The sequence below is a fragment of the Astyanax mexicanus genome, chromosome 18 (genome assembly GCF_023375975.1).
Source record: "Astyanax mexicanus isolate ESR-SI-001 chromosome 18, AstMex3_surface, whole genome shotgun sequence".
NCBI lineage: Eukaryota > Metazoa > Chordata > Actinopteri > Characiformes > Acestrorhamphidae > Astyanax > Astyanax mexicanus.
In genome coordinates, this window is record NC_064425.1 from 9,944,227 (window position 1) to 9,971,607 (window position 27,381).

The window sequence follows — 27,381 nt, forward strand, 5'->3', positions numbered from 1 at the left end:
AAGGGGGAGAATCGCTTAGTGTGTGGGCCAATAAGAAAGCTTAGTGTACGTTACATTTTGTGTAGATGTTATTGCCTCAGTTGGCCACAGTAGTCATTTGTGTGACTATAGTATAGTATACATTACTTGTCAACAACAGTCAATAGTCAGTTTGGGCATACATTCGCATTCAATGTTTTTATTGTCTTAATTTAACTGTCCTACTATTTGTCCTAATAATCTAGACTATGAAGGAACACATAAGAAATCATGTAGTAACTTAAAAACCAAAAAACTCTGTGAAGAAGCATTTAAGTGCTTGTTATCTAGGATGCTGGTTTCTGAGGCTGGTAACTCTGATAAACGTATCCTGTGCGACAAAGGGAACCTGAGGCGGACCTGATGAGAGCCAGTTCCATCAAAACTGAGACTGACTGACCATCCAAGTGTTTCTTTTTTACTTAGTTGATTAGTTCTTGCCATAACATGGATTTGAACATTACTCAAATATTCACTATTCACTGTAAACCTGTAACTCTACCTCTTCACAACTTTACAACTGATGCTCTCAAACACATTATTAAGAGACAAGAATTTCAAGTTCAAGTTCAGCACTTGAACTTGAATTCCAGGTGCAAAGCTGTCATCTAAACAAGAGGTGCTACTTTAAAGAATGTAAATTAAATTATACAAATGTAATTCATTGACTGGTACTAGTAGTAAAAATGGCGTCCGTTTTCCTACGTTGACAACATAACTGCATCTGGTCCCCTTCAGAAAATACCTGAAGAAAAAAAAACGGACCAATACGGAGGTTCAGATAAAAAGATAACCAGCAATACCCAAACTATAACTATAAGCCTGGATAAGCTTTTATAAGAATTTATTTATATAGAGTGAACAATATATAGCATACAGCCAACATGATCTATATCATCTAAACGTTTACCTTAAAAGGTATCCTGAGGGAATGACTACACACTGATGGTAAATGTCCAAAAGGACACCCAGTAGGACACCCAGTTTATGACACTTACCATCAGTGTGTGGTCGTTCCTGTTGCTCGAAGCCAATAGAAAAAAAAGTATTTGATGGCAAATTAGAATCAAATAAATCTGTTTGATGTAGCAAACAAAGAAAAAAAACACAAGGCAACATCAGGGTGCATGCAGCTCACGTCTGCATATTACACCCCTCAGTGGTGCGAGTGTTCCAAAGGCCAATGTCGCACTAAGGATAAAGGAACAATATGGTGTGTGGGTGTGTATTTCACCTCGGCTTGTAGAGCACATCTGATCTGCCTGCAGTGGCACTAAAGGGCAGTTTGTTATGCATTCAGACAGAAAGCATGGCCAGAAAGCTTCCTCAGTCAAGGCAACATGCCTTAGCTCCATTATTTAAGGTCCATTATTTTAGCTGGAGCAAGATCATAAAAGCCATTACCTAGAAGAACAGGCATTTCAGAGCCAGCCGTTAACCGCTTAGCAGATTCGCGCCATGCTTTCAGACCTATATCTGGAAGAAAAAAAGAAAAAAGACAACAGTGGCTAGACCTTTTTATATGTACTTAGCTTTTAGAGTGGGTCTAGATCTGTCCAGTAGAATTATTACATTATTAAAGTATGTTTTATTTTTTTTACTCCATTACTCCGCTAGCTAGCAACTCCTGTGGGGAAATTCAGTTTAAGGGCAGATTTTTTTCTGGTGGTGAAGGTTTAAGATGCTGTCTGATGGTAAAAAAAAAAAAATGCTTGAACATTTGGTCATCCAAGTGAAGAAGTATCATAATCTGTGTTTTTTTTTTTTACTCTTTCCAATGGAAACAATGTTCAACCTTAACTGAGGCAAATGAGAGCTGCAGATCTTTAGATGTTGTTCTGGGTTCTTTTGTGACCTCCTGGATGAGTTGCCCATGCCCTTTTGGAAAATCCATTCCTAGGAAGGTTCACCAGTCTTCCATATTTTCTACATTTGTGAATAATTTGTCTCTAACTGTGGTCTGCTGGAGTCACAAAGCTTTAGAAATGATGTTATAACCTTTTCCAGACTGATAGATGATCAATGACTTTCTCATGTTTTCTCATCTGTTTTTGAATTTCTTCAGATCGGGGCATAATGTGTTGCTTTTTGAGTTCTTTTAGCTGCTTCATGTTGTCAGACAGGTTCTATTTAAGTGATTTCTTGATTAGGTCTGGCAGTAATCAGGCCTGCTTGTGGTTAGTAGTGAAATTAAAACTCAGATTTGAACTCAGCGTTTTTTTTTTTTTTGTTTTGTTTTTTTGTTTTTTTCAAATGGCTAGATTGGTTTGGATAGTCTTTTTCCCCTCAATAAATGAAATCATTTATATCATTCATATTTACTTTATCATTCATATTCATATTTTTTTGGCTGATATTAAAGTCTGAAAAAATGTAAGTATAACAAAAATGCCAAAACAACAGTAATCTGTAGGAGTAAAATCATTTTTCACGTCACTGGTATTAATATGATATTAATGTAAAAATGTATTAGAGTGTTGTTAATCTTTAAGACAGTAGTCCAAAATCTCCTGAAAAGAACCACAATTCCTGTACATTAATCCCTGTGTGAAAGGGACAAGTCCAATAATCATAGTACTGGATGCTGGTGATCTTCAGGTCATCAACACTTCCTAAACCTCCTCAATAATGTCTTAATTTGATTTTACATACCCCATAATTCATTGTAAATAAAAATGTGGGTCTGTCTTTATTTAAATGCATTTACATTCATTTTAATTTCTCACCACATTCCAACTTTTTAAGTTTAAATTTGTTCGTAATCTTCTTTTTCTTCCTACTTCTTATTTTTACCACAAAATTGAAACAATTCCACTGCTTTTATGGTAGAATAGAAAAAAAAATCCAGTATCATAGTAAGAATGTACACCATAGTAATTTTTTGTATGAATATCACAATTATATCATACTGACCGAACTTAAGAAATATATTTTGCGATGTAAATGTTGGCCATATGATCCAGCACTACTTCAGAGTTGCTTACTCTCTTGAGTAATTGTAATGTTACATAAACAAACATATTTCTATATTCTTTAGAACTCCTGTCCACAAACTCTAAAACTCTAAAAACTAAAGATGTAATTCTTCCCTGGGCAAAGAATCGAACCCTAGTCTTTTACATCTACTGCATCACACCAGCTTTGACAGTCTAGGACTCCACGCGCCGAAGCAAAAGCAATAAATATGTGAGTACAGTCCCAAACCATGTCAAATAAGAGTGAGAAAAATTGGAAACTGGAGCTTCAGAAAGATATAAAGAAATGGAATTCGCTCAGAGATCAGATGGACTGAGTGTATATGGCATCAAGTGTCCACAAAATGCCACCAAATGCACTCAAATCCAAGCGTAATCTGCAGAAATCTTATTTAAAAGTAGCTTTTACTCTCGCACACACTCTCTCTGTCTCTTCCCATGAAAGCTCATGCGATATAAATCAGTGGATTTTGGACTTTCGCTACTCATATGCCACTGCCGGTGGAGGGATGGCAGATTCAATATAAATTTGATATAAAACATGACTCATCTCTCTAGCAATCTTTCTCTCTCTAACTCTGTTTCTCAAGGACGCTGCAAAAGCATTCAGTTTCTCTGAATGTTGGTATTGAAATTAAATTAAGGTTTATTTTGTTGAAAGGTTTAATTGAATGCAACTCTTGTCAATTGCCAAATGCCAAGTCCTGTTTGATCATTGAAGAAATTCGCTTCTTTAGTTCATTAGAACCTACAAAGACGGACAGTTCTGGTAGAAAAAGGAGATTTTAAGGTGCACGTTGAATTCTGCCGTGATTTGGGCAGCCGTGGTTTTATGTTTTTTGGATACAATCCGGGTTAGCACCCGAACATCCCTTTCAGACAGCTTCCTCTTACAGCATCCACAGTTAATCCTGTTGGATGTGGTTGGTCCTTCTTGGTGGTATGCTGGCATTACCCTGGATACCGTATCTTTTGATGCGTCACAAAGACTTGCTGTCTTGGTCACAGATGCGCCAGCAAGACGTGCACCAACAATTTGTCCTCTTTTGAACTCTGGTATGTCACCCATAATGTTGTGTGCATTGCAATATTTTGAGCAAAACTGTGCTCTTACCCTGCTAATTGAACCTTCACACTCTGCTCTTACTGGTGCAATAATGTGCAATTAATGAAGATTGGCCACCAGGCTGCTCCAATTTAGCCATGAAACCTCCCACACTAAAATGACAGGTGTTTCAGTTTCATTGTCCAACCCCTGTATCTCCAAAAGAGCAACTTTACAGAAGAGAGAGAGAAAAAAACTTCTTAACTTTTAATGGAAGTCAATATAAACAAATACTTTATTTTAGGTCATTTTGAGGTATTTCTATTTTGGCACAGTGTAAGGGACAGTGTGTCGGTTCAAATTATGTAGTAAACTAAAAGCAACAAAAATGGATATGCTAGTTTTTCATTGGACAGTGACGCTAACAGTGTAGCTAACTAAAATAATCATAGAATGATGCAATAAGAAAAAAATATTCATAACTTCACCATAACCATTGACTCACTCTCAATCTTCTTGACAAAGGTTGCTATAGAAACCTGGTGTCATGGTTTATGACCAGCTCTCCTTTTTACACACCATGTTTTGCACAGTTGCTTGGTCCTGTTGCTTTGTGCTTTACAACATCAGACAGATTCGACCATTTTTACCGCAACATGCCACCCAACTCTGGTCCAAGTGATGACCATCTCAGGCCTCAACTACTGCAATGCAATGCTCATGCGCTTGGTCTTCAACCAGCCAAAACCAATGGGCACATGTCAATCCACTGCTCATTGAGCTCCACTGGCTACCAGTGGCTGCTCGCATTAAATTCAAAGCTCTTACAATCGCCTACAAGGTGATGACAGATCAGGATTCCTCATTCTTGCATTTGCTCTTTAAGGTCTATGTTACCTCCTGGCCACTGTGATCCTCCAGTCAACATTGACTACCTTTACCAAACATTCACACAAAGCAATCCAGACTGTTCTCATACAGAGTTCCCTAATGGTGGAACAAACTACCTTCCACTACTGGATCAGGAGAATCTCTCGCTATCTTTAATAAACTCCTGAAGACAGAGCTCTTCAAAGAGCACTTACTCTCCTAAAACCTCTAACTAACTACCTTCTACTACCAGATCAGGAGAATCTCTCACTATCTTTAATAAACTCCTGAAGACAGAACTCTTCAAAGAGCACCTACTCTCCTAACACCTCTAACTAACTACCTTCTACTACCAGATCAGGAGAATCTCTCACTATCTTTAATAAACTCCTGAAGAGAGAGCTCTTCAAAGAGCACTTACTCTCCTAACACCTCTAACTAACTACCTTCCACTACCAGATCAGGAGAATCTCTCACTATCTTTAATAAACTCCTCAACACAGAGCTCTTCAAAGAGCAGTTACTCTCCTAAAACCTCTAACTAACTACTTCTAACCTCATTTCCTGTGTTTTTTGCTTGAGACTTCTATGTGCTCTATTGCTAAAGTACATAATTATTTCAATTAATCAATCAACCTTTATTTTCACTCAGGAAAAACATTGAGGGTGACCCTCATTTACATGTATGTATATGTATATTTCTAACATCAATTTAATAATAATTTAGAAATAATAAGAAATAAAATAGTAAACAATTATATAAATTATTATAAATTATTATTATAAATAAAAAATATATGTAAAACAGAAAATTCTAAAATACCATAAAAAAACAAATTTGAAACATAAAAGTAAAAAAAAATATAAAATATAAAGATAAAAGGATAATAGTAAATAAAATGATAAGAAACTATTTAATGAATAATAGAACTAACAACATTCGATTAAAAAAATAATAAAAGTAGTAATAAATAAACAAAAATAAATAAAATTAATAAAAATTTAAAACAAGAAAAAAGATAAACTAATAAAAAAAGTCATTTCAACAATCAATTTCAAAAAGGAGCTTTGGGTAAAGGTGTCCGCCGCTAAATGCTATGCTATGTAACTGTTAATAAAAGAAGTCATTGTGGAACGCTCAGACTGCTGTCAATTGATGCGGTAAAGTGTTGAATAGAGAGGCTATTAGGTAACTCAGATAACACAACTCTTTAAAATTGTAGTCAAATTAAAAGCATCTCAGAATGAACAAAACCAAGGTCTAACCTTGAGGTGAGAATGGGCTCCAACAGCAGAAGACCACATCAGGTTCCCCTTCTTTCAGTCAAGAACAGAAAGCTGAGGCTGCATCAAAACTGGTCAGTTGATTACTGGAGAAATGTAACCTGTTCTGATGATCATGAGTCCGATTTCTGTTGAGAAACACAAATACTAAGGTCAGAATTTACAGGCAATAGTATGTACACTGCAAAATAAAAAATCCATTGCCAAAAACTAGAGAAAATATATTTAAATTGAGAGGAAATGCTTAAATTAAGCAAATACATTTACTAAAAGGGGTGAGCAATGTTTTTCTTAGTAGGATGTCTTAAAAAAAAGTAATTACAAAGTTTCAAAATGAGACAAGTGTACACACGAATCAGAATTTCTAATTTAGACAGAAAACAATCATTGTTCCTAAAATAAGTACAACCATCTTACAATTACACAATGCTACGTAAGACAGGAGTTCTTATCAGAGTAAAAAATAAGATTTATTGCCTTCAAATTAGAAATCCTCACTTGCTAAGATTACGATTTTTGCAGTGTATTTGCAACTAACTCACATGGCAGGATTTCTGATTTAGAACTCAATTTGCTGAGTATAAAAAGGTGTTTTCACACCTGTAGTGATGTTTTTTTATGGTCCGGATCAGTTAATGAGTTTGTTTACTTGGAACATTTTTTCCTCTGTTTGGCTTGGTTTGGTTTCACACAGGCATAAACCTAAATGCACCTAAATACGCTCACTAATAAACCACGCAAGCACATCGTCTCCTCTGATTACTCTGATTGGTCAGAGCTGTCAGGAGAACGAGCATGAAATATAGTAAATATAGTGATAAGATTCTGTGTTCCAGTGCGTATATCTGTGCAGTGTGAAACTGCTTTAACCCACAGAACATTAAAAAAATTGCTGCTGTGCTTTTGAACATTTTTTTCAAGGGAATGTGCAGCACAGATTTGAGCAGTGAATGCTGCACACTACTGCACTCAGTGTGTAAACAGCATGGAGCACCAACAGAGAGAGCGTTTGTTCATAGCAGTATATTATCTGGCTAATATGTCAGATATATAAAATAGATAATCCGTGGCTTATCAGCAATTTAGCTCAATTAAAAATAAGTACATTTAATGGCTGAGTTGGATTGCGACCAGATCACATTCTCAACACAAGCGAACCACTCCAGAGTTCGTTTGGGACAAAACCAAGACCAAAATCTTTTGCATTTTGGTGGCACAATTATTAATTGAATTAAAAATAATAATAACGCTTTACTGATTCCAAATATTAACACATGCGTTAATGATTTACTGTTGACAGCCCTAAAATTAGCATTTCATAGGTCACTTGTCATTAAATCACCAGCTCTGTTATCAAACCCCAGCGCAGGATTCCTGTCACCCAGTCTTCCCCTTTAAAAGCACGTGTTAACTCTGTTATGACAGCCCGCCCGCGCAGCTGCTTGACAGATAAACTTGACATTTCCAGTTATCACCCCGACATTAGTTCATCCAAAATAGGGCTTCAAACCTGTCATCATCCGTTACGTCAGTCCAAATCAGGCCATGCAGCTCGCTGTCAGGCAGCACGTACGACCGCCTTCATTTCCCAAACATGTTATTACACCATGTGGCCTTATTGTGCCCTTCATTTCTCTCCGCTGTAGAAAAACTGATATTTCCAGCAGCAGAATCCACATTGAGAGCTAAGATCTGTCTGAGGGCTTTTTCACTTTTGTTACAGCTACAGTTAGTCTTCCTTATGATTGGTTGGTCGGTTTGCTCGTTGTCCAAGCCCACCAACAAACCATGTGAGAACCTTCTCTCTGGTTATTGGTTAGCCGACACAGTGACTTCTTAAAAAAAAAAAAAAAAAAACGTATATATACAGACCACAACAAATTCTTAATCAGTTTCTCTATTATAGGTATATGTTTGAGTAAAACGAACATTATTGTTTTATTCTATAAACTACAGACAGCATTTCTCCCAAATTCCAAATAAGAATATTGTAATTCAGAGCATTTATTTGCAGAAAATGAGAAAATGAGAAACGGCTGAAATGGCAAAAAGATGCAGAGCTTTCAGATCTCAAATAATGCAAAGAAAACTAGTTCATATTCATAAAGTTTTAAGAGTTCAGAAATCAATATTTGGTGGAATAACCCTGGTTTTTAATCACGGTTTTCATGCATCTTGGCATGTTCTCCTCCACCAGTCTTTCACACTGCTTTTGGATAATTTTATGCTGCTTTACTCCTGGTGCAACAATTCAAGCAGTTCAGTTTGGTTTGATGGCTTGTGCTCACCCATCTTCCTCTTGATTACATTCCAGAAGTTTTCGATTTGGTAAAATCAAGGAAAAACATTATCATTAAGAGGTCTCTTATTTTTTTTTCCACAGCTGTATGTACACATTTAACAATGCAGCTGAATTTAAGGTGGAATAACTATAATGGCAAGTAGAACTTGAATTTCACTCTTTTATATTTTAGGTGAAACATAAAAAACAACAAAATAAGCAACTGGCAAACTGTAACTGTATAACAGCTGCTGCTCTTAAGGTGGAATAGAAAATAAAACTAAGCTAACACAGCTGTTTATTTTTTTAATTAGTTTAATTAGTGCAGCAGTTTAGCCCATGCACCTATAACTGATTCACTGTTTAAGGTGCACCAAAAACTTCAAATAAACTGGTGTTAGCGTGAATGTGTGAAAATATTGATATTGGCTGCATTTAAGGTGGAACTAGTGTGATTGTGTGAAAATAGCAGCAGCATTTAAGGTGGAACAAAAACGTTCAATAATTCAACGTAGCACTTGGAAGTAACATTTTAAGGTGGAATGGGATACTAAGGTATGGGTAGTGAAGCGAAGTGAAGCAAAGATGGCATTTTTTTTTCATATCTGTAGTAATTATTGGAAAAAGGGAAGAAATTCAATTTGCTTCTGGTCCTTTTATTTCTGGTGACATTTTGTGACTTACTGTAGGTCTTTAGAAGTGTCTAATCAGCATCATATTTAGATTTTTTTTTTATTAAATTAAAGTCTATTAATAGATTTGTCCAGAGATTAAGTCAAATGTTATGTGAGAGCATTCTCTCTGCTAATTATCTACATATCTTAAACCCGGTGCAAGGAGCTTTGCAATGCTCATTGCTATCTTACACCCTGCCTACAACAGTCTATTGTCACACCTTCCGCCTGTGCCATTTAAATAGCAACACTGCGTGTAAATGGTCTGGAAATGAGGTGTGTTCAGGTAAATTGCTGGCATATTGCTATCTTGGCAATGGAAAACACAGGTGCACCATTGAGTGAGGTAAGTTTCCTCTGCTGAGAAGCTTTGGAGACGTCCAGGTACAGTAGATGCGCCATTGAAATAGCAATCTGGCAAAATCAGAGCACACCTGACTCTTAAAGGGAATGGTAAGTGAATCCGGAGTGTGTTTTGGGCATCTTAAGCGTTATGACTAAAGCACGCCCTTGATTTATTAAGAGAATTAGTACATGCTTTTTTGACTTTGTAGCAAGACAATGTGTACTTTTCCCATCATTACGATAGCAAAGACATACTAACACAGCCTAAATCAAGGTGCATGGTGCACGGTTGACGGCTTGTCTATAGATTGATAAAATTTGGTCCTTGGTCTGGGGAAAGAGGAAGGGTCTACCCAATGATTGGGTGAGTCTGGCTCAGCCTCTGGACTCAACTGTGAAACTCTTATGGCAAATTTGTCAATATGGCTCTCATTTTGCCCTAATTTCTACAGGAAACTACAGGAATGGAACTACAATACCCATGTTTATATATAACATTGCAGAGTGCACAATTTTTCCAAAGATCTTTTACAGTCGATAGTTGATCTTTTCTTCCTTTTTCTTCTTTTCTACTCTTATCTATGTTGTGTACGTGTTGTGTGTGTCATGTCACGTTTGCTTTGTTTATCCCTCCATCTGTTGCTCTGCTCCAGGCAGGCTCTCATGACCCGTTATTGATTTCCCCGAGCCATGATGCACCACAACTCAACCCGGTAAACCCCGCCTCCTGCAGCTTTCTGCATTAGCCTCATGCAGCTCCACTGTTCCACTCCCTCGCCAACATTTTGCTCACCAGCCACTGGCGCTGCTCGTACACTGCCATTCAGAAGTTTTTGGACTCCTCACCGTCTGTTCGTGGTAATGCTCATTAGTAACTTCGGATGGTGTGACAGTTTTCTTTTGTACTGTTCAGTCTTGGAAGACTTAATAAAGAACAATAAAAGCAACATCGTCTTCTTTATTTGATATGTTTGCTTCCCCATCACTTGAAACTTGTAGCAATAGCTTCTTGATCCAGCTCATCAACCTTTCAGACCCTTAGATTTGATTTAGATTTAGAAATGTAAGTTTTCAAAAGATAGATGTTTCAAACGAAGTCAAAGTGTGAAGTCAAAATGGCACTGTCACTCAAGGAAACTCCAAATCCCAGAATTCCAAAAAGTGATCTTAGAAAATCAGGCACACCTGTTGGCAGTGGTATATAAGGCCATGGCAGGCAGGACACTTGGTTACACCTTTGCTTAGGAGTGACTGATAAGGTAAGACTAGACAAGACACAACAGGACACGACAAAACAAGACAAGGTAAGACGCAACAATACACAACACAACACAACCAGATAAGATAAGACAATACAAGACAAGATAAGATAAGACAAAACTCGTCACAACAAGACAAGACAAGACCATAAAAAAGCTATCCCTGAATTTCAAAAGGTGATCAGGTACAAATCAGGTACACCTGTTGGCAGTGGTATATAAGGCCATGGCTGACAGGACACCCTGTCACACCTTTGCTTAGGAGTGACTGGTTAGGTGTACTGTGCCTTGTAGGCAAGACAAGACAAGACAAGACATGACACAACAGGACACGACAAAACAAGACAAGACAAGACGCAACAAGACACAACACAACACAACCAGATAAGATAAGACAATAAAAGACAAGATAAGATAAAACAAGACTCGTCACAACAAGACAAGACCATTAAAAAAGCAATCCCTGAATTTCAAAAGGTGATCTTTGCAAATCAGGTACACCTGTTGGCAGTGGTATATAAGGCCATGGCCGACAGGACACCCTGTCACACCTTTGCTTAGGAATGGCTGGTAAGGTATACTGTGCCTAGAAGACAAGACATGACACAACAGGACACGACAAAACAAGACAAGATAAGACACAACAAGACACGACAAAACAAGATAAGACACAACACAGGACACAAACAGGACACCCTGTCACACCTTTGCTTAGGAGTGACTGGTTAGGTGTACTGTGCCTTGTAGGCAAGACAAGACAAGACAAGACACGACACAACACGACAAGATACAATAAGACAAGACACGATAAGACAAGACACAATAAAACAAGACAAGGCATGACCAGACATGGCACGACATGACAAGAAACGACCGGACAAGACAAGACACGACCAGAAACGACAAGACACAACCAGACACAACCAGACATGACATGACAAGACACAAACAGACACGACACAAGAAGAAAAGACACAACAAGACAAGACAAGAAAAAAAGAGATCTTGAAATAAGTTTTCCTAACTTATCTTTTCAATTTCTCGTTCAAAAACCCGTTTTTTAAGTCGTTTTTTGTTTGTCTTTTCCACCCTTATTCCACTTATTGATATCTATATCAGTGTTTAGAGATTTTTATTGTACGGTTATTAAATGTAATTTTACTAATAATCTCAATAAGCAAGCAATGAAAGTCATTATCACCCATGTTACCCATTAACAAAATGACTAAAAATTATCTACTAAAAAATAAACAGTGCAATGGTTATTAATTATTGGTTTATTGCTTTGATTTGAAATGCATTTGATGTATATTTACTCACTGTTCTACAGAGATCAGTCGAATTTTACAACCATGCACAGCAAATATGCTCATTTGCATTAACATAATTGAAAAGCCCATCGTCCTGGAACGTGCCATGTGCACAGGGTGGACAAAAGGTCAAGCAGGTCATTGGCTCTAAAGCTTTTCCTTCAGTGCATGTCAGTAGGGTGGTGATGTCGTCATCTTGAATCATGAACCATTCGCCCGAGCACGTCCGAGCGTTAGCCGCAGAGGTCAGGGGTTAAGTGAGCAGGTCGCGTGTGCGTGCCAGGCTAATTAAGAACATTCCACACAGCTTCATCCTATTAAGGTGTTAATTCATCCATTTCTTTTGTTCTCTCTCTCTCTCTCTCTCTCTCTCTCTCTCTCTCTCTCTTTCCTACGTCTTTGCAACAGACTGCAGTAATTACAGCAAGAGTTTGGTGACATGCCCAATAACCACATCCCCCTACTTACCATCCCTAAGACTAGTTCATCAAGCAACACATAGTGTTTTTCATAATTGGATTACTACCAATATTCAAGCAGTCATATAAAAAAGTTTACTCTGATTTATTAGCTCTGAAAAAAGTAAAAAAAAAAAAAAAAAAAAGATGGATTTTAGCTTCGTAATCAGATTTCTCACTGCACTGCAACTCTCAACTGAAGAATTCATTTGGACACACCTTAAAATCATTCTTTTAAAATGTTCTATTTTTCATTTCCACCTAAAATAGTAAAGGAGTGAAATTTAAGTGCTACAACGTTTTTAAACATTATAGTTAAATGTATAGTTATTCCACCTTAAATTCTGCAGCTGCATGGTTAACTTTTTTCGTTAGACTTTGGATGCCGGTCTACATACCTTACAATTCCATTGCACCTTAAAAAGTGCAAAGTTGAATTATTTTGAAACTTTCTGTTCCACCTTAAAAGCTGCTGCTTTTTTTCAAACAACCACACTATTTCAATCTTATTTGCTGCCTCTATATTTAATATTCACAATCACATCTACACCAGTTTATGTGATATACTGTTCCACCTTAAACAGTGAAGCAATTACAGGTGCCTGGACAAAACTGGACAAAAGGTGGCACAAAGCTGAAAAAATAAACAGCAATGTTAGCTTTTTTTTTTTTAGACTCTATTCCACCTTAATAGCTGCAGCTGTTACAGAGTTAGTGTTTGCCGGTTGCTTGTTTTGTTGTTTTCTGTTTAACCTAAAATAGTGATGAAGTAATATAGTTATAGTTATTCCACCTTAAATTCTGCAGCTGCATGGTTAAATGTGTTCATGTAGTTTTTGAATGCCTGTTTACATCTCAACCCCCATACCTTTCTATTCCATTCCACCCTAAAAATTAAAGTAGTAACTTATAAGTGCTAAGTTGATTTATTATGAAAGTTTCTGTTCCACCTTAAATGATGCTACAATTTTCACACAACCACACTACTGTATTTCCACCTTAATTGCTGCCACTATATTCAATATGCTCATTCACACTTAAAACGCCCTAAGTGACATTCTATTCCACCTTAAACAGTGAAGCAGTTACATGTGCCTGGACTAAACTGATGAACAATTTAAGGTGGCACAAAGCTGAACGCTGGAAAATGAAAAGCTATGATACATTTTTTCCTCTATTCCACCTTAAGAGCTACAGCTGTTAGTGTTTGCCGGTTGCTATTTTTTTTCTATTTTTAGAGTGAAATTTAAGCACTGCAACTTGATTTCTTAACATTATAGTTATTCCACCTTAAATTCTGCAGCTGCATGGTTAAACGTGTTCATGAAGACATTGATTGGCTGCTGGTCAGCTGTATATCCCCCATCACTAGTGATGCCCCAACACAAGGAAGTTGAAGACTAGCACATGCCTCCTCCGATACTGCTGCTGCTGCTGAAATGCAGCATTGCCGAGTAGCATCACAGCGCGCTCAGAGGAAAAAGCGCAGCGACTCGTTTCTGATACATCAGCTCACAGACGCAGCCTTGTGTTGATCTACATCACCCTTTGAGTGATGTTGAAGAAAGGGCACCATCTACCCACCCAGAGAGATCGAGGCCAATTGTGCTCTTTCAGGGCTCCGGCAGCTGAGGGCAAGCTGCATGACCGGGATTCGAACCAACAATCTCTCGATTGTAGACAGCTGGAACCCTACAGCTGAACCCTACAGCTTGGTTACTCAACATCTTAATCTAGACCTGTATCTCAGTGACTGGACAAAAAATGAGTTCAGCGCTCGTCCGGCGCTCATTTTCGGCGTAATATCACACAGATGTTCGGTGTGTGTGAGGTCAGGTCGAGGCATGCAGTGTCCTGCTGGTGGAGGCCGGACGCAGCCAAGTCCCTCAGCAGCAGCTAATCCTTCACCGGCCTGCTCTCGTGCTCTCTCTCTCTCGCTCTCTCGCTCTTTCTGTCGCAGATATATGTGCCACCAGATGCTCAACGAAAGCAGTTGGATCAGGCCGGACGCTAAAGCCTAATGAAGGTGGGTCTCGGAAGCTGCCAAGCAGGAGGACGATGCTAACGAGAAGAAGGGCCAGCCGCTAAGCGCTGTGGAACACGGCCATCTTTTTTTTTTTTTTTTTTTTTTTTACCAGGCACCAAAATTATATTGGGTCATAACATGGATAGTCACTCACTCGGTCGCTCTCACACACACTCATACACATTCACACACACTCATGCTCACACACTCCTGATGCATGCTGCGAGGGCAGGCTGGACAGTGTCCTGTGCCAGAATTGGTCTGGCTAAGATTCGCCTTTGGGGAAATCAGGGCTCTTGGTTGAGGCGAGAGTCTGTCTCTCAGCAGGAACTTAATTAATAATGGAGAGACAGAGAGAAAAAGAGAGAGAGAGAGAGATGGCTTCTGCATGGCTTTGAAATCTTTCCTTGGTGGCACCATTACCCAAGCTCGAATTAATTAATGCTAAAAACCTGATTAAATTGTCACTGCTTATTAAATAAATTGACGAGGAAGGCGATATTTGAAAGGGCTGTCTGGATGTAATCAACGCAGAAGGTATTTAAGCCTTGACTCCTTTACTGTTCAAGCTGATTTCCAGCATTTCTCAACATTTAGAAGCAGGAGCCTGTGTTCAATCACTGCAGCTATTGCCCACTGACGGCATGTTTGTCACTCCTTTATTTAAAAGGATAAAAGCCTTTTTTATTTAGGGAGAAAAAAAAATCCCACACATGAGTTCAATTTCTCTAGCCACACCCACCTAGGACTGTTACGGCCACACCTGTTCTCAATCAAGAAATCACTTAAAAGCACTTAAATAGGACCTGTCTGACAAAGAGAAGTAGACTAGGAGATACTCAAAAGCCAATATCCAAAGAAATTCAAGAACAAAAGAGAAAAAGAAAGTCATTGAGATCTATCAGTCTGTAAAAGGTTCTTAAGTTTTAGGACTCCAATGAACCACAGTGAAAGTAATTATTCACAAATGTGAAAAAAACGTGGAACAGTGACAAACCTTCCCAGGAGTGGCCGGCCAACTGAAATTACCCCAAGAGCGCAGCAACGACTCATCCAAGAGGTCAAAAAAGACCCCACAACATCATACAAAGAACTGCAAGCCTCACTTGCCTTAATTAAGGTCAATGTTCATGAGTCCACCACAAGAAATAAGCTGGGTAAAAATGAGAGTCAAGACAAAAACCACTGCTGAGCAATAAGAACATCAAAATCCGTCTTAATTAACATCCCGAGAGAAAATACTCTGAAAGTAACAAAGCATTTCAGAAAAAGAACATCACACCTACAGTAAAACATGGTGGTGGTAGTGTGATGGTCTGAGTTTGTACTATGTTTGTACTTCTCTACATCCAATCACAATCAGATTCACTCTACCTGGATGGAGAGATTTATCTGGATAGGGGTTTTATTAAACGATGAGAAGCAGAAATGAAAAAAAAGTTGGAATAAAATAGGAGTAACGAGGCTATTTTTTTTTTACGTAAGGAGTAGGAAGTTCAGATAATTGAGTGAAAATGTAAAATAATTACTCTAGTAAAGTATAGATAACCAACATTTCTACTTAAGTAAGATAAGAAAGTATTTGAACTCTGGATTGATCCTTTCAAACCTTTATTAAAAATAAAGTCATTCCCAAGTTACAGAACCTGTTATTTATAAAGGGAGACGCCTACTTCCGAGTCCATTAATATGTTTTATTAAATATTCAGCATAATTCAGTGAAAAAACTGAAAAAATCACTTTATAATAAGTGTCTCTAATAACAGTGTAACTACTGATGAAGTATGCATTGTTACAGTTTGCATTGTTAAAGATACAGACTGCAACGTGATTGGCTAAGAGGAGTTTTATGAGTGACATTATCAGCCGGTAATGCACTGTAACCGAAGCTCTCCATGTATTACTCTGTCACATACAGTTAACCTAGCAATGATGCAGCGCTTACAAGCCAAATACAAACCAAATGCAATGTCATTATACACCACAGGGAAGTGTTGAATTCCATAGAGGCACTGTGCAGAAACTCCATGTTTTAAAAAGGTGACGCAGGCAAAGACGATGTCCACACAAATAAATAAGCCCAGCAATTTGAAAATATGTATTATTACACACATTATCAGCCACCCATATCAGGTTCAGAGTTGTTATTACTAAAATAAAAGCTTGAGTGTATATATTATATAGTTATTATAGAGTATTTTATTTGTAATTTACACACACTATGCCCTGTTAAACACAAGTCAAAATTGACGCGGACATGCAATTATATAACCTGTACAACTGTAATTAATCTGTAACAATGCGTACTTCACCAGTAGTTGGACTGGTATTATATGATTGTTAACTGTAACAATACAGTTATTAGAGACACTTATATGTTAATTTTGCCTTGTTTTAACAAACATTCACACAAAGCAATCCAGACTGTTCTCATACATAGTTCTCCAATGGTGGAACAAACTATCTTCCACTACCAGATCAGAAGCGTCCCTCACTATCTTTAAAAAACTCCTTTAAAAAACTCCTTTGGGGGCGCTGAGTGGTCCAGCGGTCTAAAGTGCTGCCACTATGAGTGGGAGGTCGCAGGTTCGAACCCCAGCTTATGCAGTTTTGCCATCACGCTGCTGGCGCTCAGAGGGAGCAAAATTGGCCCTGCTCCCTCCGGGTGGGTAGATGGCGCTCTTTCCCACATCACTCCTAGGGTGATGTCCACAGCACAGGGCATCTGTGAGCTGATGTATCACAACCGATCTGCTGCACTTTCTTCCGAGTGTGCTGTATTGCTGCTCGGCAATCCTGCATCAGCAGCAGCTCGAAAAGAAGCGGTGGCTGACTTCACATGTATCGGAGGAAGCATGTGTTAGTCTTCACCCTCCTGGTGTGTTGGGCCATTACTAGTGATAGGGGGAGTCCTAATGAGGGGGGAGTGGGTTGGGTAATTGGGCTGTGTAAATTGGGGAGAAAATAGGACAATTTAGAAATAAAATTATTAAAAACAAACAAAAAAAAAAACTCCTGAGACTGAGCTCTTCAAAGAGCTCTTACTCTCCTAACACCTCTAACAACAAACTAACTACTTCTAACCTCATTCCCTTCTCCCCCTTATTTTATCCTCTATCCAAATATTACCCTTACACCCCTAACAATCTACCTTCCACTTCCAGAGCAGGAACATCCTTCGACTTATTTAAGAAACTCCTGGAGACCGAGCTTTTCAAAGAGCACCTAATCTCCTAACACCTCTAACAACCTACTTCTTACTTTCTCATTTTCTTCTCCCTCTTGTTTCTTTTTTGATCCCATTATTTCCCTTTAGCCTCCTTTAGGCTCTGTCAAAAAAAATTTTTGCCTTGAAATTCTATGTCCTCCATTGATATTGTACCTCATTATTTGTAAGTCACTTTTTGGAAAAAAAAAAAAAAAAAAAACACCCACTAAATGTAATATAATATAATATAATGTAATGTAATGTAATGTAATGCAATGTACAGTAAGAGCAAGACCACCCAATATTGTCATACAGTAAATAGTGATGTGTGCTGTTATATGTGCAACAATAATGTTATATGTTGCATGAAATTGAAAAAAATGTTTGACATATATATCACACAGACACACACACACACACACACACACATATGCACACATGTGGGCACATATGGCACACAAGTGCATGTTTATGCTGCAGGCCAGGCAGAGGCATTTTGCTGAGGCTAAGGGTCCTGATATCTTCCAGCAGGCACTGAGCCTGTGGCCTAAACCTCTGTTTACACATCCTTAGGGCTGGGATTTGTGTATGTGTGTGTGTGTGTGTGTGTGTGTGTGTGTGTGTCCTGTGGCTAGAAGGGTGGCATATGGGAGATATTGCATTCACAAAATGTATGTCTGTGAATGCATAGATTGGGATGTTCATGCTTTGTGCTTTGATCCCTCTTTGAAATCTTTGATCTTTTATCTTTGTCTTTTCACTTTCATTCATTAGTGGGGTCAGCATTAATACGTGTATAAGGTGTATACCATATAGATGTAGAGTATATAGAGTGATCTATTTTAAGTGTTTTTTTTTTTTATTGATGATTATGGATTACAGCCAATGAAAACCTAAAAATCAGTGTCTCAGAAAATTAGAACATTATATAAGACCAATTGGTACTTTTGGCAGTGTGCCAAATCCTGCTGGAAAATAAAATCCACATCTCCATTTAAGCTGTCAGCAGAGAGAAGAATGAAGTGCTTACAGCCAATGAAAACCTAAAAATCAATGTCTCAGAAAATTAGAATTTTATATTAGACAAATAGATACTTCTGGCAGTGTGGGCAGGGTGCCAGATACTGTTGGAAAATGAAGTCTGCATCTTCATAAAAGTTGTCAGTAGCAGAGGGAAGCATGAAGTGCTGTAAGATTTTCTCAGGAAAACTGACTTTGGATTTGATAGAACACAGTGGACCAACACCAGCAGATGACATGTCTCTCCAAACCATCACTGATTGTAGAAACTTCACACTAGACCTCAAGCAGTTTGGACTGTGTGTCTCTCCACTCTTCCTCCAGACTCTGCTCCCTTGATTTACAAATGAAATGCAAAATTTACTGATGATCAGTGACGGTTTGGAGAGACATGTCATCTGCTGGTGTTGGTCCACTGTGTTCTATTAAGTTAATGTTATATTGTTATATAATAACAGTGTAAAAAAACAATTGAACATGTCTGCAACTTTAGATTACATCAACCACATTTTCATCAAATGCCGAAATGATCAAACTGTCCCTAAAAATGTCCACTCTTTGTAGTGGCAAAGATTGGCAAAAACGTTATGATGAAACTGGCACTTATCAGGATCCAGTAGTATTTTGGCTTGTTTAACACTTTTAAGTTACTACATGATTCCTTAAGTGTTCTGTCATAGTCTGTATGACTTCAGTTTTCATTTGCAATGTTGGAAAAACCAATGCATTCAAGTGAAAATAGATGATTAAAGTGATTAAAGAAGGAAAATGAGAATTATTTTTGGACTTGGGCCAAACGGTACAGTATTTTAATAATAACCCACAAATTGTCTTCATAACTCAATCAAAATCTTCCCTTTGCTCTTTTACCTTCCATTCCTCACATTTTCCCGTTCCACCCCAGGCCAAGAGCAGCATTCCTTCTCAGATAGTTGTGGGCATTCTGCCAGGCTACGATGCTCAGATTGAGAAATGCTGGCCTACTTTTGGGCAGAGCCCCATGGGGAAAAAACGGTCCATGGGCTTCATGCTGCTCTGGGAATAAACATGGCCCGGGCCCGGCACTCAGCATCGTGAGCAGTGACGGCCTTGGCGTTGCCATGGGAACTGAACCGCACCCGCCAACCCGTCTTCGGCTGCCGCTGCCTCGCATGATAGCGTGGCGCCGCTGACCCAGAAAAGGAGGGAAAGTGTGGAAAGGAAAACGCTGTCGATACATCTTCTAGACATTGTAAAAAAGAAATAAAAACACTTGTTCCAACTTTCTCCAACCCTAAAATACCCCTGAAACAGTCCCCCGACAGCCCAGCGTGCTAACACACTCAGAACGCTGCTCATAGTCCCTGCCATTCAATAGAACATCACAAGTTCCATACCAGCAACAAACAACAAAAATAAATAAATAAATGCCACCATGCTTATTCTGTATTGCTACTCAAATAACTGACCACCTGGGAAATAAGTGAACTTCTTTTCTGAGGTCTGCAGAAACCAACCGTGTAAATTTTGCACACTCATCCTAAAAGACATAGTCGCAAAAGCAGTTTGCACTCAGAAGAAAGTGTCATTGCATTGCATTGCATACATTCGGGAGGCAGAGTGATACATATAGAAGTAGTGCTTAATGGATGTGCTACGCAATGCAACTTGCCAAAATGCCAACATGTCAACATAAAGTTGTAGAGGTTCCTAATGGAGTTCTGTGATAATTTATCCAATGCTGCTCCAAAGTTCTCATACAGTTACTGCAGATTGTGCGGTAGGGATGTGTATTGTACGAGTGTTGATAGTTCGTCCAATAGCATCTCACACATTTTCAATTAGGGAAAGATCTGCTAATGCAGCTGGACATGGTATAATATCTTCTAATGTCTTCAAGACAAACTCTTAAAACAGCCGCAATATGTAGACAAGCATTGTAGTGTTGAAACAACAGTCCGGAGTGTGCATTTACAACAGGTAGGGCCGGGGAGCTCTGAGTGGTCCAGCGGGCTAAGCGCTGCTGCTATGATCGGGAGATCGACGATTCGAATCCTGTTTATGTAGCTTGCCATCAGCTACCGAAGCCTTGAGAGCGCACAATTGGCTTTGCTCTTTCCGGGTGGGTAGATGGTGCTCTTTCCCCTCATCACTCCAAAGGGTGATGTCGCTCAGTGTGAAGCATCTGTGAGCTGATGTATCGAAACCGAGTAGCTGCGCTTTCCTCCGAGTGTGCTGTGATGCTAATCGGATGAAGTAAAGTGCCTTTGATAAAGACCAATCGCAGAACTCCTCAAGAATATAAAAGTGGGCCTCCACAATCCGCTGATCTAAACCTGATGAACTGAGATGGTGATTTGAAGTGATTTGGGATGAGCTGGAGCTTCACAGCGTAAAGGAAAAACTATTCCAGGTGACTCTTCCTTATGAAGACACTGAGATAAAAAAACTACCAAGAGTGAGCAGATCTGTCCTCAAAGATAAATGTGCTACTTAGAATAATCATCTTGTTTACAGAATAACTCTGCCTGCGTTCCTGTATAGATTTAACATAGTCTTCAGTATTAAATTTACAATGTAATTAAATCATAAAAAGGAAGAAAACACATTGACTGAGAAAAGGTTTGTCCAAACTTTTGACTGGTACTGTTGGTACATACGTATTTAAGCACAGTTAGTCACTTTACTTTACTTTATATTTTTTAGAATGTCATTTGCATCTTTTGCTCTGTAGATGGTTTATGTAGATGGCTGATTGTACCATTTACCACCCTGTTTTTCCCTTTGTCTGTTTGTCTATCTATCTTTCAGTCGTATATTTTACAAACATCCTGTAAAAAATACATTATTCCGCCTCAAATATGGCTTTACACAATAAACCTGTAACCAATTTTTCTAACCAGCCAAGGAGAACGCCAAGCTCCCGATATAAAAAAGCCAATAAAAAAAGCACAACATCGTGTTTGATTTCTTTGCCGTCTAAACAGCAGACCGACTGAAAACAAAGGCCCTCCATATTGTCTGACCCCACACAGAATGGGCAACCCGGCCACACTTGGGAGCTATAAACTGCTGAAAATGAGCTGTACAATGAATTCTCCAGTTCCTGGCAAGAAAAGACATTATACAGAAACACAACATGTTCCAGAGTAACAATAAAACCCAAAGGGCTGCTCCAGCATTCTGATACACACCATTCTGAACAAGTGACCAAATGGCTGACCAGTGTGATATAAGAAATCCCTTCCTTGGGCGTTGAGAGGGCGAGCGGGCTAAGCGCTGCCACTATGATTGGGAGATCGCTGGTTCGAATCCTGGTCATGCAGCTTGCCATCAGCTGCCGAAGCCCTGAGAGAGAACAATTGCTTGCCTTGCTCTTTCTGGGTACAGTAGATGGGGCTCTTTCCACTCATCACTCCTAGGGTGATATCGATCAGTACAAGGCGTCTGTGAGCTGATGTATCAGAACCGAGTCACTGCGCTTTCCTCAGAGTGCGCTGTGATGCTACTCAGTAATGCTACATCAGCAGCAGTTGGAAAAGAGGCGGAGTCTGACTTCACATGTGTCGAAGGATGCATGTGTTAGTCTTCACGCTCCTTGTGTTGTGGCATCACTAGTAATAAGAAATATACAGCTGAGTAGCAGATACTGCCCCCAGAAGCAGTATATTTCTTTAGGTGTTTTTTTAGCAACACCTATAGAAACATATTAAGCAGAAAAAAACATAATATGAATAATCAGAGAACAAGTTAAATTTACTGTACATAATTAATTTAATTACTTACAAGTTAGTATGCCTAAATGATAAAGTAATCATGTAATTACTCTGTATAATAAGTCAACTTTAAATTGTTTTGTTAGGTTAATGAAATTGGTTCATACCTAACCTTCTTTTCGATTTAATTTAACTAAATCATTAATTAAAAAAGATTAGAAATCATCTTAGGAATGTACATAATGAAATAATGTACTATAAAGTAAAGAGTATAGCACTATGTTAGCAGCTAAGCTTGGTTTTACAGCATAAAACATAGAGGCCAGAATGTGAACCATAATATATGATCTACAAATCAATATGTAATTAAATTAAAGTAAAAAAAAAAAGAAGACTACATACAAATCTATTTTATTCGCCTGACCATCAAAGTGCATGTAAAGTACAACTATCGTAACTTCAAACATCAATTAAATTCAATTTAGGCATAGGAACTAAAATACTGACACAGCTAACAAGTGTATTAGTGTGTCTTTGCTATCGTAACGACGGGAAAAGTACACCTTAAGCAGCTCAAAATGTAAAAAAAAAGTCATGTACTACTTCTGTTAATTAATCATAGGTGTGTTTTTGGTTCCACATGCAATAAACCAATCGTGCTCTGACTCTGAACATCTGATTGTTGACATTTGCCTAGGTTGTATTCAGTCAGTGGTGCACCTATGTTTTCCGTTACCTGAACACACCTCATTTCCAGACCACCACGCCCATTGGCGTAGATATATTCACAAGCACTGTTGCTATTTAAACGATGCAGACTGAAAGCATGAAAATAGACTATTGGTGGGGTGTAAGATAGCAATGAGCATTGCAGCGTACCTTAAGCAGGGTATAAAATAAGGCCCTATATGTTATAAAAAGAAAAAAAAAATGCCTTAACCCTTAAGTCGGTTTGCCATTTCAAAAGTGAACGTTAGACTGTTGCACTGTTCTTGTGATATTTAACTTGACCAGGGTTTAAAAATCTCTGTTGGACCCCAAACCATATTTTTTGGGGTTTAAAATGCACACGAATGCTAACTTGTGGCCAAATGGCAAAATATACAACATTTTTTACGAACTCAGCATGTTCCAACAATACATCAGCGATGCAGTGTGTGAATCCACATTGACAATAGCCCTGATATTCTGCTGTAAAAATATTGCAGTCAGCAGTTTTGAAAAAAGTTTTATAAAGAGCTGGAAGATTTAAATATGTAACATGCCTGGAGTTAAACTAGCGAGAGAAACAAAGTAACTTTCATGCTTTTAGAATCAGCAGCAGCAGTAACACACTTTCTCCACATCGCCTCAAGAACAATGAAAAAAGCAGCTCTGGATTTCTACCAGCAATATACGGCTCCATGTCAGAAGCTGCTAGGGCGTGTATTGCAGAGGGCGGAAGCTTCTAGCTTCTGTCTGCTGACCCAGAATTAGATAGAGAGAAAGAGAGAGAGAGAGAGCGAGAGAGAGAGAGAGAGAGAGAGTGAGAGAGACATCAATATCTTGTCTACTGCAACATCCTTAACTCTATGGTTTGGGAGTGACTGAATGAGCAATGGATGTCCACTTGAACCCTCAGCAACACAAATAGGACAATAGTTTGTATTGGATTTACCATACAAACACCTTAAAGTCAGTGTTTTTTCTACTATATTTTTAATACCGAAGTCATCCAAACTATGAAGAAAATCATACAAAATGATTTAGCAAAAAAATAAAAGTTCTAAAAAAAAACAGACTATCTTTTATATTTTAGATACTTCAAAGTAGCACCTCTTGCTTAGATGACAGTTTTTCACATCTTGGCTGGATTTTCTTAGTCAGATTTATGAGATAGAGTCACCTGGATTTCAGGCTTTCAGTTAACAGCTGTGCTGAACTCGTCAAGAGTTAATTTAGTTACTTGAATTTCTTGCTGTATACAGGTATACAGTGAATAGCTCTATTTGAGTAATGTTCTAATCCATATTATGGCAAGAAATACTCAACTAAGTAAAGGAAATCATGGCTTTAAGGAATGAAGGTCAGTTAATTTGAAACATTTCAAGAACTTTGAAAGTATTGTCAAGCGCAGTCACAAAGATAATCGAAAACATTATGATGAAACTGGCACTCATCAGGACCCAGGAGTATTTTGGTTTGTTTAAAACTTTTAAGTTACAACCTGATTCCTTATGTGTTCCTTCATGGTCTGGATGACTTCAGTACTTAACGTAACTTTTAAAAAGCCCCAAAATAGAAACCCTGTGGGACTCCACAATATATGTTTATCATAATAGACTTCACATTAGGGTTAATAGCTGAATAATAAAACATAGAGTTCAATGGGTTAAAGGTCTTATCACTGCTTTAAAGGTAATCAGGATAGTAATAGTAAGAAATAGTAAGAGCAATAGGTTTGTGTTAGAGAGGAGGGAGTGATGGGAAGGATTGCAGGGAAGAACTGCAGAGTCCAACAAAAGTAACTTAAAGAAAATCAATTTTTCTTGAGTCCCAGTACAAAAGCAAAGAGCAGTCAAAGACAGATGGAGTGGGTGAAGCGAGCTTTCACATCCTAAGGTGTGAAACTTATTCTTTCTTCTTATTCATTTACCTGCTTATTTATCTATTGAGCCGTGTCGATTTATTCAAGTCCCAAAAGTGAACGGTTTGTGTGGCTTCAGGAGTCTGCTTTATATTAATACATAAACAGAGATGAGTAGGAAGGCAAATCCAGCTTGCTAATGAGAAATTGATTTAACGATGTGTGTGTGTGGTCCATTTAGTGCTCAGACACTTTGAACTGAAGCACAGAAGAAACGAGGAGAAAAGTTACGCTTTTTATTTTTTTTGACTGGGTATGAATATAAAAAAGAGCATCAGTTGAACCAGGGCCTTAAATGTCCACTTTAGCGGAGATTGGATCTTTATGGAAATAAACTGAGATTTGGAAGTGGATTTTAAAAAGTCAATTTCCAAACTGCAGCATTCACACATTTACACACAGCAAATTCACACTTTCATCATAATAACTAGAAAAAAAGACACAGAAACACAGAGAACTCTGTAACTATTAAAAGTAGAAGTCTTTTCTTTAATAGAGAAATGACAGATGAAGCCAGAGACCCTTCAAAAGACCTTTTAGAAACTGGAGACTTCAGGAAGACATTGCAACAGCAAGGTTGGACTAAGTCTCAGTTACAGCAATGAAGAGAAGAATTAGAGGCTTGAGTGGTGAATTGCAGTAAAAAAAAAGTTATTGATAAGATAAGAAAATAAAAAAGCAGCTTATCTATTATAGAACCTGCAGTTTAAAAAAAAAACCCTTGTCAAGAGAACATGGGACCTTAAATACCCCTGTCAAGTAGACGCAGGGTCTTCCATGTCTACATCAGTTGGATCTGGGGTCTTTGAGTGCCCAAAGCAAACAGAAATAATGTATTGGGTACTCATACATACCCACGTTAAGTGGAACCATGGTCTTGAATGTCCACCTCCATTGGAAATAGGATCTCAAATGCCTATGCTAAATGGTCTTAAATACTTCCCATGTCAAGTGGAAGCAAGGTCTTGATTAAACACATCAGATACAGGCAGGACTGACCTAGATGCTTGGTTGTCTAAAAAAAAATGATATACGCCAATGACCCAACCATGAAGCATTGCTCATATCAAGCCACACACTACCAAAATCTAAAACAAGATTTTTGTACCTCAACTACTTAAGCTCCCTGATCTTTACTATACCTGGGAGGCATAGGGTTGTTGGTTTAATCCTTGCTTTGGTCTATGGCACTTTAGTTTCTTATGGAAAGTTCTAGAAGCCTTGGACTAAAGAGTGATGTCTTATCCAGAAGGTATTCTTGTATTGCACCCAATGATTCAGGGCAGTTTATGGTCACAGAACAACCAAAAAAGGATATATAGATGAATGAATGGATGGCCAAGAACCACTGCTGGTTCTAAAGAGTTTATGAGGTTTTTAACCTTCAATTTAAACCATATCTCAGCACATTTTGAGAAAGACTGGCTCTTCTGCTGTGTTCTCTAGTGCTTGAACCCATAGTAGATCCTGAACATGATGGCTGACAACCATTAGATCTATTGTTTGGTCATTCTGCTTGTGTACAAGGGATAAAGGAATGGTAAACAATAACGAATGTATCCAATGATCTTTTGTAGTTCTCATTCTTTTTATCTTATTACCCACTCGTTCCTCTATCCGCTCCCTTTCTTTCTCACTCTCAGTGTTATTTATTTATCTCGGTCTCTTTATTCTTTGCCGCTCTTTATCTCCAGCTCTCGTTTTATTCTTCACGTTCTTTGTGTCTTGCTCTCTCTCTCTCTCTCTCTCTCTCTCTCTTTGTCTGAGATTAAGAGCTCTGCAGTTTGTGCACTCTTATTGCACTCGCCAACAAAATGCATCAGTGCTTTGCCATGAACTTCTCTAAATCCATCGGGGACCAAAGGTCATGACCAAGAGCAAGGCAAGGAAGCATTCAACACCCTCCTTCATTTGCTGCTCCCTCCCACTTCTTTCTCTCCATCCCTCATTCCTTTCATTCTCAGTTCTGGATCTTCTTCTTCTCTCATTTGTACTGTTGAGGGCTGCTGCAGGCCTGCTGACCCAGTGGTGGAACTGCAGTTCAGGCTTGGGTTAGCCTCTTTCAGGGGAAAACGTCTTAGATTCTCCACCAGTGTTTGGTATAATCAGTAACCATTGGTGTAGGAACAGGCAGTGATGGAGGAATATATTCCACCCAGTATTAGAAACAAGTAGATTTATCCCACCCAAAAATGGTACCACAGAAAAAGCTGAAAATCAGCAAATTAGTCAGCAAATTCTTTCAGGATAGTCAAATATGTTCAGAAATATCCTGTAATAACCAACT

The 27,381-nt window shown here is 38.4% G+C and overlaps 1 protein-coding gene across 1 annotated transcript in view; it reads right to left on the bottom strand.

Moving 5' to 3' along the window:
- The window catches only part of lrfn1 (leucine rich repeat and fibronectin type III domain containing 1), a 278,758-nt gene that overhangs the window by 195,339 nt on the left and 56,038 nt on the right, over positions 1–27,381 (bottom strand). Inside the window, exon 2 of the mRNA XM_022669392.2 lies at positions 6,175–6,320. The gene's annotated coding sequence lies outside the window, so the exon portion shown is untranslated. The remainder of the gene's footprint in view (positions 1–6,174; positions 6,321–27,381) is intronic.